This window comes from Camelina sativa, chromosome 11 (assembly GCF_030686135.1).
Source record: "Camelina sativa cultivar CO46 ecotype springtype chromosome 11, ASM3068613v1".
NCBI classification, from domain to species: Eukaryota; Viridiplantae; Streptophyta; class Magnoliopsida; order Brassicales; family Brassicaceae; genus Camelina; species Camelina sativa.
The window spans coordinates 27,187,476-27,201,953 of NC_141890.1; the positions used below are offsets into that span (position 1 = coordinate 27,187,476).

The 14,478-nt window shown below is 40.6% G+C and overlaps 3 non-coding genes and 1 pseudogene across 3 annotated transcripts; 2 read left to right on the top strand and 2 right to left on the bottom strand.

Moving 5' to 3' along the window:
- The first annotated feature begins 2,667 nt into the window (after positions 1 to 2,667).
- Positions 2,668 to 11,239, top strand: LOC147934466 (uncharacterized; annotated as a pseudogene).
- On the bottom strand, positions 4,616 to 4,722 carry LOC147934467 (small nucleolar RNA R71). The gene has a single exon (XR_015573437.1). It is a non-coding gene; the product is annotated as a small nucleolar RNA R71 (small nucleolar RNA).
- LOC147934468 (small nucleolar RNA R71) lies at positions 7,332 to 7,438 on the bottom strand. Its single transcript, XR_015573302.1, has one exon. It is a non-coding gene; the product is annotated as a small nucleolar RNA R71 (small nucleolar RNA).
- Positions 11,240 to 12,176: 937 nt separating the features above from the next.
- LOC147934469 (small nucleolar RNA R71) lies at positions 12,177 to 12,283 on the top strand. Its single transcript, XR_015573303.1, has one exon. It is a non-coding gene; the product is annotated as a small nucleolar RNA R71 (small nucleolar RNA).
- The last annotated feature ends 2,195 nt before the right edge of the window (positions 12,284 to 14,478 follow it).

Below are 14,478 nucleotides of genomic sequence, written 5' to 3' on the forward strand. Positions count from 1 at the left end.
TCCCCAAGCTACACCCAAATTCTCAATTATAGCCCGGCTTGCTACATTAAATCGTTTGACCACAGGTGACAAAATGCAGGGATGGCAAACAAACGTAGCAGTATCCTGTGTTTTTTTGCCATGAACCAAGCGATCTCGGGATCATCTCTTTTTTAACAGCCCTTTCTCAAAGGTAATCTGGGCGGGTCTTACTTCACATCTCCTAAAGAGCAGGTTCTCTGCGGATTGGGCGTCAATTTTATATCTCTTTACAGATACTACCTTTGGGAAGGATGCTTTGTTCCTACTACGATATACTTTCAGCTTATAGTTCACTCCTTTTGGAGGGAATGAAATGCTCGACGACATGGCGAGCCACCGGCTGCCTCGCAGTTGGTTATCAAACGACTTGACAGGCAATTCAGAAACAGGATACTGTACAGGTCGCTATGAAGGTTATCTATCATTATGGTTAGAATCTCGACGAGAAGAAAGCAGCTCTCCTATACCCCCCTAGCATTTTATTTTGCCTAAGGATTAGATAGTGTTTTTAGCTTACAAGTTTGTTTTAAACTCACGACACACTCGTTGTAAAGAAGTTTTTTTTCGAATAAATTTTACATTTTATTCAAAAAAAAATATATTAAATTTTTACTTCACTCAGTTTTGAATCAGCATATTTTCTGAAGCCCCGTAACTCTTCCTCTGCCAGGTTTGGCTCACTTTCATACATGTGTTGCACGGTTGTCGTCAGCTCGTGTGTGTGTTTTTCAATGATTCTGAAAAATTAAAGAAAATGTGTTCATAGGTTTGCGATAGTAGATGTATTCAGTGTTTTGATCTAATGTAATTAACAAAGATTTTCTTTTTAGCATTGCTGGAACGGGAGTATCAATAGAGTCTAAGTATGGATGATGCACTTTCATACGTTGATTCTATAAAGGCTGAATGTTTTTAATTAATAAAATGAATGGGTTACACATATTTATACAACAGAGGAGAAGACTCGGGTTAAGATATTTACACTTAGTATTTACTTTATATTTATGTCTTATACGCCCTCTCAAGATGGAGGGAGCTTTGCTACACCCAGCTTGAAACATGGTTCATGGAACTTAGCTCTTGGTAGTGGTTTGGTTAGAGTATCGGCCAACTAATCTTGAGTGGATACATGAGAGACTCTTAGCATATTGGACTGTATCTGATATTAAACCAAATGATAGTCTAGTGCAATATGCTTCATTCGTGAGTGGAAAACAGGATTTGCACAAAGGTAGGTGGCACCAATCTTGACACAATATACGACTGGTGTGGTGGGTAATACGATGTGAATATCAGAGAAAAGAGAACACAACCATCATACCTCAGCAGCAGTGTTCGCAACAGCTTGATATTCAGCTTCGGTGGACGAGTGTGCACTACCTCGTTGTTTCTTTGAAGACCAGAAAACTAGATTTCGGCCATTGTAGACAACAAACCATTAGTAGAAACATAATCATCGATGTCACCGGCCAATCTGCGTTACAGAAGGCATGAAGAGTAATGGGAGAGGAGGCATTCATGTATATTCCATGAGTAGGAATGTCAACGAGATAGCATATCACTCGTTTAGAACCAATCCAATGGTCCTATGTCGGGTGGTGCATCAATTGGGACATGCGGTTGATAGCGTAGGAGATGTCAGGATGCGTGAAAGAGAGATATTGAAGACTACCAACAACGGACCAGTACTGAGAGGCATCCTCAAGAGGAACACAAACATTAATGGTTAGTTTTGGTGAAGTGGGAAGTGGTGTGGCAACGAGTTTTGCTTCAGATATGTTATTTTCGACAAGAAGGTCCATGATATACTTACGTTACATTAGATGGAGTCCACGCAAGGATCGTGAGACTTCGATACCAAGAAAGTAGTTAATATCAGCTGGGTCCTTGATGGAGAAACAGTCAGCAAAGGATTGAAGGACACTCGCAACAACAGCGGAATGGTTACTAGTGACGATGATATCGTCGACATAAACAAGAACATATGTGAGGTAGGAACCAGAGGCCCGAACAAACAATGAAGTTTCCGCAAGAAAATTAACCTCTTTGCAAGTCTCGAAAACCGGGGTGTCACAATTCACCCCCACTAACAAAAGATTTGCGGAGACTTGCGGAGATGTTTAAAAGAATTGATTTGGCCACCTATGTCACCCAAAGTACACTTATCTTTTCGGTCAAGGGGCCTGCGAGAACTCCACAATAAAGCGTGCTTATGCTGGAGTAGTCTCAGGACAGGTGACGTTCTGGGAAGTGACTGTCGGAACTGTGCGAGTGAGGACAAACCACAAAGAAAGATCATGTGGTGATTTGTAGGGACGGTAACAAGTCTTTAAAGCCTCCCAGACGTAGCGAACCGGCTGTCGGATATGGATGGGCTCACGGGCCTAGTGAGAGGACTGAGGCCCATTAAGGAAGGTGGGCCCATGAACTGGGATTGAAAATAGGGCCCACTAAGAGATGGCAGTCGGGGCGTTACAAAAAGAATTGTTTTATTTTAATTTACTGATAATTTCTTGTGTTCTTTTTCTTTTATTTCAGGTGCATGCAAACAAGAAGCCATAAGCCAACTGATTTGCGTAACATGCGTAATGAAGAATTAGCACAACTTGAACGAGAAAACCGAAAAGCAAAAGCCAGTCCGACGCTATGGCCGACGGAGATAACACGGAGATTCGTCAACTCAACCCCCAAGGGATTGTTGTTCAGCCTCAGCAAAGACAACCCCCACAAGAGGGAAACGAAGCTGACCTGAATCCACCAGAAAGGCGAGCCACCTTGAGGGATGAAGAAGCTCAGAACAGGCTGTTTGCGAATCGATCTGCTATCCAACCACCACCTCCTGCTAGACAAGATTATGAGATCAAGCACAGCCTGATCAACTTGGTTCAGAATCGTGTGTTCAATGGGTTGCCGTCGGAAAGTCCTCTAGATCACATAGAAGCTTTTGAAAGATTGACCAGTACGACAAGGTCCAATGGTGTCCCCTACGACTACCTTATGCTGACACTTTTCCAATTTTCTTTGGGAGATAAGGCGCTTAGATGGTTGAACCTTCTGGATCCAGGATCACTAACCACTTGGGAGCAGTGTAGGGCCGCTTTGCTGAATCAGTTCTACACTAAATCTCGGTCAGCCAAGTTGATAGACAAGTTTTCACCCAGGGTATCAATCCCCTATGCAGTTGTAGTACAAAGGGTTATCAATCCAAATGGTTGTGTATTGCTAGCAGGAAGGATATGATCAGAACAATGCAAGTCAAGCCAAGCAATTAGGGTTTTGTTTCTAACGATTCCTAAAATAAACAAAGTAAAAGAATATAGACAAGTAAACCACACGACCTAAGCACTCGATGCAAGCAATCGAGTACAAGATCGAGTGGGGTGATCGAGTATGCAAGTGAGATATGAACAGCTCGAGGTATTACTCGATACATGTTATCGTGTACCTGATCGGGTAAGTAGTCGAGTAAGTGAAACAAATGCAAATAAATAAAATACGAAAGTTCCTAAGGATGGGGGTAATCGAATCCTAAGTGTTCTAGACCAGTACGGATGCCTTACATGCCTCAAGCAATTATTTCCTAGACAATGAACCTCTAAGACCTTGTCACCACACTTTCGCACTAGCAACAATCAACCTTGAACACATTACCACACTGTCGCACTAGCAATATGAACAAGCAAGCATTAAGAACGATTCATTATTGTCAGTAGACTTAAACTCATCTAATTTTGTTACTCAGAGTTAAGTAAACCTCTAGCATTGGCTAAATCAAGCATTTTATCTACTCCTTTCGGCCTGTACCATTTGTAAACGCCCTAGATCTAATCTCAACCTTTCGGTCTGTTGACAGCGTTAAGAGCACCAATCTAGAAGGAAATCTATCAATCATTTACAATAAACTAAAGTATCCTAACCGATCAAGAACACAAAATCATCTATCCCATCCCTAGAAACTTTACTACACTACTCGGACATAGAAGCGTATAACAAAGCAATCAAAATGAATGAAAATGACATTGTATTAAAAGATAGAGTAGAGTAGAGAAAGTAAAGGATAAAAATCTAAGAAAACTACAAAATAAAAATGCAAAACAAGAAGAAAAATGTTGAGTCGCTCAGTCCTCTCACAGAAGCTCTCGCTCTCTGGTTTGAGGGTCTGCGGCGTGCTACTTTGCAAGCTAGGGGAAGAGGGGGTTTATATATGGAAACCCATTTGACCTAGCTTCCCAGACCTGCCCGATGATCTACTCGATGGGGTACACGAGGGTGAAGTCGGGTTACTCCTCGGGTGGATCTTTGGGTTGCTCGTCATGCTCTTGGATCCTCCTCGATCGTGTTGGGGTTCGGACTTGTTCTTGCAGCTCGATGGCTCCTTTGGGTACATGCTCGAGTTGTCCTTGTTTTTCCCCATTTTTGGCTCTTTGGCACCTGTTTTTATCCAAAATATGCAAATGCAGAAATGCAACACCCTAAATGCTCTAAAAGTGAATTCCTACAGTAAATGACCTAAAAATGCTAAGTTAGAAGTATGAACAATGCAAAATATGGACAAAAAAGGATGCTAAAAACATGTAAATTAGAGAGTCATCACAAGTTGAGAAGTAAAATTACCACTTTTTCACAAGGCGGTATGGAGACTTTTTGCGAAGCATGGGAAAGATTTAAAGAATAATTGAGGGACTGTCCTCATCATGGCTACACACAGGGAACCTGATGAACATTTTTTATGGAAGTGTCGATAAAAATTACCAGATGGTGCTGGACACAGCTAGCAGAGGAGATTTCTCCACTAACACCGTAAATGAAGCAAATTTTTTGATTGAGAATCTCGCTGCAAGCAACAGCAATCATGGTACAGACTATGATCGGTCGGTGCGAGTCAAAGCTGTCGAGACGGATGCCATTAAAGACCTCACGGCTAAGGTAAACTCGTCCTAAAAAGGGACCACCAAAACGTCAACCTATGTGAAGAGCAAACCGAAGTGTATGCAGTTTTTTGGGGCTGATGCATGTCTAGATGGAACTGAGGAAGTAAACTACAAAGGAGGGCAAGGAAGCTTTCAGAACCGCGGTTTCAATCAGAACTTTCGAAACCATCCAAATTTATCCTACCGATGCGCTAATGTCAAGAATCCTCAGGATCAAATTTACCCGCCGCCAAACCGTGGCCGTGTGACTTCAAGCGGGCTTCATAATCGTCCAAGTGACAACCGGTGGAGCCGGAGACGCACAAGATCAGGGACCACCAGCGGCCACCACCATCGACCAAAGTGTGTCCGGCTGTCTCAATCGGCCATCTCAATCGGCCAAGGCTTGCCCGGTTCACTTTAGTCCAGACTTGTTTTATCCTTAACCCGAGTTTGACCTAGTTTGTTTTAGGTTGACCCGGGTCCTTTTCTGTTTTCCTATAAATACTCTAACCCTATTAAGGGGAGACTTATCTTTGTTTTATCTTTGTTTTATCTCTTGTTTAGCAGCTTTTAGGGTTCTTAAACTTGTTTACTCTTGGTTTGTGGATTGATTGAGTACTTCTAAGTTTTAAATAGCAATTTCTTCTTCAATGTGATCATGATGATGAGTGAGTAATTTCTTCTTCTATAATCTCTTATTATGATTTCACAAAGATCAAACTCTTTCCTTTGTGTGATCATGATGATGAGTGAGTAGATCATTAGAACTTTGTATGACAACCCGTCCCGCGGACCCCACTAGCCCCCGCTAGCTGCCCCAACAGACCGTCCATGGACCCTGCTAGCCCCCCGCTAGCCGCCCCAACGGACCTCAAGCAGGCCCTGCAGGGCATCGATCCTAACCCATCACTATGGATATCCCAATCCACCAGTAGGTTATTGGTGCGCCAAGCGTTCCTCGAACCCTGGTCCCCACCCTTTAACAACCTTCCCACAGGACAAGCTGTCACCAATTGACTAGCTAGCGGGGGGCTAGTGGGGTCCGCAGGACGGGTTGTCACACTTTGGGCTAGGTAGATTAGGGAGATAGATGATTGATCTTTGATGTCTAGGGCTTTATTTATGTGTTTCCTATCTTGCTTAGTGTTAATAATGCTAGATAGCCTTGATCAAGCTTAAATTCTAGATATTAGGATTTCCATGCCCATTAGGTGTTTGATGAAATTCCTGAACCAAACTATTCAAGAGTTTTGCATTCCTAGCCAATGGAAATTCATAATTAGGGTGCTTAATGGTATTTAGACTTGTTTATAATGCATGCTTACCTTATGATTGCCTTTGGAAATTGTTGATTATCACTTGATTAGCATAGGCTCTTTATCATGGAAATGGACTGATTTGCATAAGTGTTCTTAGCCATAGGATTGTTCTTGATTTTTGCTTAGGATTGGTTAGCTATCTCCCAAGTCAATTACCTGGCCCAAGGTTCACCTGTTTAATCTTGATTTAAAGTTTGTTTTTAGTTGTGTCCTTGTTTGTTTTGAGTTTTTATTGCTTTGAGTTTGCTTTGTTCTCTTTCTTTAATCCATTTTCTTAAGACTGTTACAATAAACCAGTTCCTGTTTAAGTTTTGATTAAGCATCTTTGTGCATTCTTAGTGAGTTGATTAATGCAAATTGTGGATCGATAATTTAATTGAAGTAAAAGTACTACATCAATTTGGCGTCGTTGCCCATTTGCATTCAATTTGACCATTAGGATTTCAACTTTGCTTGAGCTTATTCATTTACTTTACATTGTTACTTGCTTGGTTTGCTTTGGTGTTTTGAATTCTCTTTTGCAGGGTTTATGAACTTGAGAAGTCAAGGCCAAACAGACTCTATTGAGCGGGTTGACGACATCTACCGTTTTGAGCGAGAGAATCGCCGGTTAACAAGACAAGCTATGGACAATAACCCTCCTCCTCCTGCTGGTCATAATGGAAATGACCAGCCCAATGATGATAGAGTTCCACACCATGTACCAAGAAAAGCTCCTCTCATTGAAGCTTATGATGCACCAAATGTCAATGGACACCGCACTGGTATTAGAGCTCCACCAGTTGAGAACAATCACTTTGAGATCAAAGCCAGTCTTATCAACATGGTGCAGGGATCAAAATTTCATGGTTTGGCAATGGAAGACCCCCTTGATCACTTGGATCAATTTGATAGGTTTTGTGGGACTGTTAAGATCAATGGTATTTCTGAAGATGCCTTCAAGCTACGCCTTTTCCCATTCTCTCTTGGTGATAAAGCTCACATTTGGGAGAAGAATCTACCTCACAACACCATTACCTCTTGGGATCAATGTAAGAAGGCTTTCCTCTCCAAATTCTTCTATACTACAAGAACAGCAAGGTTAAGAAATGAGATATCAAGCTTTTCTCAAAAGGGGAATGAGAGTTTTTGTGAAGCATGGGAAAGATTCAAGGGGTACATCTCTCAATGTCCACATCATGGTTCCTCCAAAGAGTCACATTTGAGCACACTCTATAGAGGAGTCTTGCCTAAGTACAAAATGCTTCTTGACACAACAAGCAATGGAAACTTCTTGGGCGAAAATGCTGAACAAGGAATGTTGTTGGTTGAGAATCTTGCTCAAAGTGATGGCAACTATGGAGAGGATTATGATAGAAATCCAAGAGATTATATTGATATGAACGAGAGCACCGCAAGGAGATCAAAGCTTTGAATGACAAATGGATAAGATGCTTAGTGCCAATCAAAAGCTAGTTCACTTTGTCAATGATTGTGAACTTTATCAAGAGGGTATGGAAGCTTGTGTTGAAGGTCAGAAAGAAGTAAACTATGTAGGTGGCCAAGGTTATAACAAGTTGAATCCTAATTACCGCAACCACCCAAACCTCTCTTACCGCAGCACCAATGTGGAGAACCCAGAAGATCAGACTTATCCACCACAAAAACCTCCTGGTTTTCCTTCACAACCAAACTATCAACCTAAACCTCAAGGGAAATATCAAGCTAAGCCTCAAACCTATTCCCAAACTCAGCAACAAATGAATGCATCACACCCTCAAGGTCAAGGAGATGACACAAATGCTCTACTTAGACAAATCCTAGAAGGGCAAGGGAGAAGTTCCATTGAACTTGCCACACAAATGAAGAAAATGCACAACAAAGTTGAGAATGTTTATGGTGAGTTAAATGCTAAGATTGAGAGGTTGCAAACACAAGTCCAGGGACAAGCTTCTTCCTCTTCACCAAGACAAATGGGTTCATTACCAGGAAAACCAGAACCAAACCCCAAGGAGTACATCAATGCCATAATGCTGAGAAGTGGTAAGCAACTACCTACTAATGAGCTCAATAGGGACATTGAGCCTAAAGGAGGGGAGGTAGTGGTTGAGATTGAAGGTGAAGATGAGTTGGTAGTGGAAAACTTGGGTAAAGACAAAGAAGCTGATGAAGTTGTGGTTGACAAAGACAAGAGTAAAGTGGTTGAGGAACCAAAGCAAGACAACACCATTGATGAAGTTTTCATGAAGAGTAAAGAGATTGCCAAGGGGACTCTATTTGTGCCTCCACCTTATGAGCCAAGGCTGCCATTTCCTGGTAGGTTTAAGAAGCAACAAGTGGACAAGTATAGAGTTATGTTCAATGCTCAAATGAAAGATGTTGCCATCACAATGCCAATCATTGATGCATTTTTGCTGAACCCATCATACAATAAGTTCCTCAAAGATGCAGTTATGGAAAAGAAGAAAGCTCCTCAAGGAATGGTGATTTTAACCCATGAGTGTAGTGCTATCATTCAAAACAAGGTAGTAGCAAAGAAGCTTGAAGATTTTGGTAGCTTCACTCTCCCTTGCACATTGGGACCTTTATCTTTTAGCCACTGTTTATGTGACCTTGGGTCTAGTGTGAGCTTGATGCCTCTCTCAGTTGCCAAAAGACTGGGTTTCACTCACTACAAGAAGTGTATGATCACCCTTGTTCTTGCAGATAGGTCAGTTAGAACACCAGTAGGAGTGCTTGAAGACTTACCAGTGATGATTGGCCATTTTGAGATCCCAATCGATTTTGTTGTGCTTGAAATGGATGAAGAACCAAAGGATCCACTCATCTTGGGGAGACCATTTTTAAGAACTGCAGGAACAATGATTGATGTGAAGAGTGGGAAGATTCAATTGAATTTGGGAAAGGAAGCCTTGACTTTTGACATTAACAAAGTGATGAGGAAGCCTACAATTGATGGTCAAGTTTTCTACATTGAGAGAATGGATGCTTTAGCTGATGAGCTTTTGGAGGAATTAGCAATAGAAGATGAGCTCCAAAGCACTTTGACAGTTAAACAAGGAGAGTTTGGTTTACTAAAGGAAGATAGTGAAGGATATGAAAAGATTCTTGACTCTCACAAGCCGTTTAGTGATGATGGAAGCTTCCTTTAGTTAAAAGGGCAAGTGGTGTGTTCAGCTGAAGTAGACTCAAATGAAGATTGAACTTAAACCACTCCCTAAGGGGCTAAGGTATGCTTTTCTAGGTAAAAACTCTACTTATCCTGTCATTATCAATGAAGAACTTAGTGAACAAGAAACTGTTACTCTTCTAGGTGAATTAAAAAAAGTATAGGAGAGCTATTGGTTATTCACTTGATGATATTAAAGGAATTTCTGAAACTCTTTGCATGCATATAATTCATTTAGATGATGAATCAATGACTTCCATCGAACCACAAAGGAGGTTAAACCCTAACTTAAGAGATGTGGTGAGGAAATAGATTCTTAAGCTCTTTGATGCTGGTGTCATATATCCTATATCAGATAATACATGGGTTTCACCTGTACATGTGGTGCCAAAGAAAGGAGGAGTCACAGTTGTTAAGAATGATAAAGATGAGTTGATTCCAACTAGAACTATAACTGGACATCGCATGTGCATTGATTATAGGAGACTTAATGCTGCATCTAGAAAAGATCACTTTCCTTTACCATTTATTGATCAAATGTTAGAGAGGCTTGCTAGTCACACTCATTATTGCTTCCTTGATGGTTATTCTGGTTTCTTTCAAATCCCCATAAATCCCAATGATCAAGAAAATACAACTTTCACATGTCCCTATGGTACTTTTGCTTATAGAAGAATGCCATTTGAATTATGTAATGCTCCAGCTACTTTCCAAAGATGCATGATGTCAATTTTTTCTGACCTAATTGAGGATGTTGTGGAGGTTTTCATGGATGACTTCTCTGTCTATGGAGATTTTTTTTCTGGTTGTCTTTCTAATTTGCGCAGGGTTTTAAAGAGATGTGAGGAAACCGATTTGGTTTTAAATTGGGAGAAGTGCCACTTCATGGTGAAAGAAGGAATTGTGTTGGGGAATAAGATTTCAGAACAAGGCATTGAAGTTGATAGAGCTAAGATTGATGTGATGACCAATCTAGCACCACCAAATTCAGTCAAGGGGATAATAAGCTTTTTGGGCCATGCTGGATTCTATAGAAGGTTCATTAAAGACTTCTCAAAGATTGCTAGACCTCTTACAAGATTGTTGTGTAAAGAAGTTGAGTTTGAGTTTAATGAAGAGTGTCTTCAAGCTTTCAAGAAGATAAAGGAAGAGTTGGTTAGTGCTCCAATAGTTCAAGCTCCAGATTGGAATTTGCCATTTGAAATCATGTGTGATGCTAGTGACTATGCATTTGGAGCAGTTCTTGTTCAGAGAAAAGATAAGAAGCTTCATGTGATATAATATGCAAGCAGAACCTTGGATGAAGCACAAGTCAAGTATGCTACAACAGAGAAAGAGCTCCTAGGTCATACTTGGTGGGTTCAAAGGTCATTGTTCATACTGATCATGCAACATTGAGATATCTTTTAGCAAAGAAAGATGCTAAACCAAGACTCTTGAGATGGATATTGCTTCTTCAAGAGTTTGATTTGGAGATTAAAGATAAGAAAGGTATTGAAAATGGAGTAGCAAATCATTTATCAAGAATGAGGATTGACAATGAGATTCCAATCAATGATGCACTTCCTGAAGAGCAACTAATCGCAATACAACTCCTTGATAAGAGTTGTGATACTTGGAAAAAGCTTGGAGAAGTCATGAGGTTGGAAGAGAATGGTCTTTGGTATGCTGATTATGTTAACTACCTTGCTTGTGTTCTTGAACCACCAAATCTTGTTGGCTATGCTAGAAAAACGTTTTTTAAGGACATCAACAACTACTATTGGGATGCACCATACCTCTATACTCTTTGTAAAGACAAGATTTACATAAGATGTGTGTTGCTAAAGAAGAGATAGAAGGTTTAGTAGAACTTTGTCATGGAGCAGCATATGGTGGTCGTTTTGCTACATTCAAGACAGTCACAAAGATTCTTCAAGCTGGTCTGTCCTCAGTGACTTCTTCTTCATAGACATGAATGGCCTTAGCAGTGAACTCTCTTGGGTTTTGAACAGCTTTTCCAAGGAGTTGGGTAGGCTTAGGAGCTGAAGTAGAAGTAAGGTTGCTCTCCATATACTTCACTCTAGACTTGAGACCTTCAAACTTCATGTTGAGATCATTATACTGGGATGTTAACCACTGGTTCAACTCAGCAAACTGCTTTGCCTCTTCCATCTTTCCATTGGCTTGCCCAATCAACATTTGTTGCATCATAGCTCTCAAATCTGGTTCTTGGCCTTTGTTAGTCTGAAACCCTGGTGGGGGACACAATTGGGGCTGGAACACTTGATGTTGCTGCTTGGGTACATAGTTGTGTTGCTTTTGAGGCTGTTGAGGTTGTTGAGTTGGGTAGAATTGATCTTGAGGATTGGCCACATTAGTGCTTCTATAGGAGAGATTGTTGTTCTTGAATCCTCCTTGGTTGTAACCTTTGAATCCTCCTTGATTCTGTATGTAGCACAACTCAGCAAACTCTGCATCTCCTTTTGAACTGGAACCTCTTCTTCACCAATGAAATGAATGGCTTTTTGCTGTCTTAGGAGAATCTTGTCCAACTTCTCATTAACTGCCTTCAAGTCCTGTTTATACTTTTCCTCTTGATCACTGGAGGTGAACCTTACTGTTCTGTCATAGTCCTCATTATAGTTCCCATCTGATTGAGCAAGATTTTCAACCAACTCCCAGCCTTCTTCCACATTCTTGTTGAGGAAATTTCCATTGGAGGCTGTATCAAGAAGCATTCTTATCTTAGGTAGAACTCCTCTATACAAGGTACTGAGCAAGGACTCATTGCTGAAACCATGGTGAGGACATTGAGTTTGGAAACCTTTGAATCTCTCCCAAGCCTCACAAAAGGTTTCATTATTCCTTTGAGCAAAACCAGAAATCTCATTCCTCAACCTAGCAGTTCTTGCATTGGAGAAGAACTTGGCTAGAAAAGCTTTCTTTCAAGCATCCCATGTAGTTATTGCTCCAGTAGGAAGAGTCTTCTCCCAGAGATGAGCTTTGTCTCCAAGGGAAAATGGGAATAGCCTTAACTTGAAGCCATTTTCACTCACACCATTGATTTTAGTGAGTCCACAAATCCTGTCAAACTCATCAAGGTGGTCTAGGGGATCCTCCATTGGCAACCCATGGAATTTGTTGGCTTGAATCATAGAGATCAATCCACTCTTGATCTCATAATTATTATTAGCAACAACAGGAGGCACAATACCAGCTCTTTGGTTATGTGTGTTTGGTACATCCCCAACACCAATGTGTCTAGCTCTTTGATCATGGTTATCTTGTTGCTCCATGATTACTTGATCCTCTTGTTCTTGCACTACTCTTCTTCTCAGATGTCTTAAACCTCTAGGTAGCCTGTTGATGTTGTTAAGAAGCCTTTGGAGATTGTGATTACCCTAAGACCTTGTTTGCATTAACAAACCCGATCGCCCACTCGGACAGGTACTCGGTCGAGCACAGGCTCGAGTTGATGGTCGAGTCGACTGGGAAGTGAGGTCTATTTGTATCCGGGACTTGGCTTGATCAAGTACTCGATTACTCACTCGGTCGAGTGATGGTTGAGTTGAAGGTCGAGTGGTGCCTGAAACGCAACACAGACAAGCAAAGGAAGAATTCGAGATTAGTAATGAACAAAGTAGATACAGAACTCAATCTTAGACTTATGTGGATCCTAAATGTCACAAACACACACTCAAAAGTGGCAACAACGCCAAATTGAGATTCTAGCTTTCTTGTGGTGGTGATGATTGGTGAATGATATGAGATATGAATGAATGGGTAGAAAGCAAGGGGTTTCAATTCCCTTTATGATGTTGCAATATAAAGGGTGTCAATCCAAATCTGAGTGAGATGCAAGCAATCAGGACATGCACATTTATCTAAGTTGAGCCAATTATAAAGGATGTTTGTCACTAACAACCTAATGATGAATGTAAAATGCAGAATGTAAAAGCTTATAAAACTAGATGCTAAAAGTAAAGAGAACAGGATGATCTAAACAACAATGCAATGAAACAGAAATAGAAACTATAGTAATGCAAGTAATAAACTAATGCAAGGCATGTAATGAACAGGAAACTAAATGAATGTAACAGAAAAGCAACTAAAATGAAACAGGAATTGAAACAGGACAAACACAAAGCATAAACAAGAATTCTGGGGATGAGCTCGAGCAAGCACTCGATCGAGTGTGCGATCGAGTACAGGGTCGAGTCGGACAAATGCGAGAAACAGAGCAATGCAAAAAAAAAACAGAGCAAGACAAAAGTAAATCAAACAACGACCAAGCAACATGATTTAGACTAAGAAATCAATAGACAAGGAAGGTCTTGAGGAGGGATTCATGGGCTGGACTAATGATTAAGGTCATCTGACTTGGTCAACAAATCTCAATCAACTTGAGCTAATCTCTAGACAATGATCTCCTAGAACATGTTAATCCACTCTCATGGCAAAAACAATCAAGCTCATATATTTCTATACCTGTTCTCACAAAGCAAAGAACTTATACAAGCAAGCATTAAACAACAGATCATTTGTGTCAAAAATCAAACAAGACATCTAATCTCTTAGCATGCCTAATGATAATCTCTAGATCTAGCCTTATCTTGCAACCTAGACATTGGTGTGATGCTAAGAAGCTTAAAATCAAACCCTACCCTATCGGTTATAGGATCAGCATAGAGTACATCTAGCCTAGAAGAGATCTATAACAATCAAGCTTGACCTAGCTAAAAAAACCTCAACCACAATCCAGCCTAACCCATCCTCAAGATCCTAAGCAACTACTCAATAATGCTAAACATGATGAGCAAAGTCATAAACCCAGAAAATAACGAAACTTGCATGACTAGATAGATGAAACAGAGATCTACAATATTGAAGAAAGAATCAAACTCGAATTCTTAGTATTTTGAAAGTTATGAAACCAACAAATATCAAGGAATCTTTTTTTTCCTTTAAAAGTAGATGAGAGATCTAAGAAAATAAAAATGCAAAGAGCATAAATTCCCAAAAGGGTAAATACTATGTTTTAGAATATCTCCAAAAAAAACTCTCCTCCTTGGTGGCTGCAGGGTACAAGGCCTTA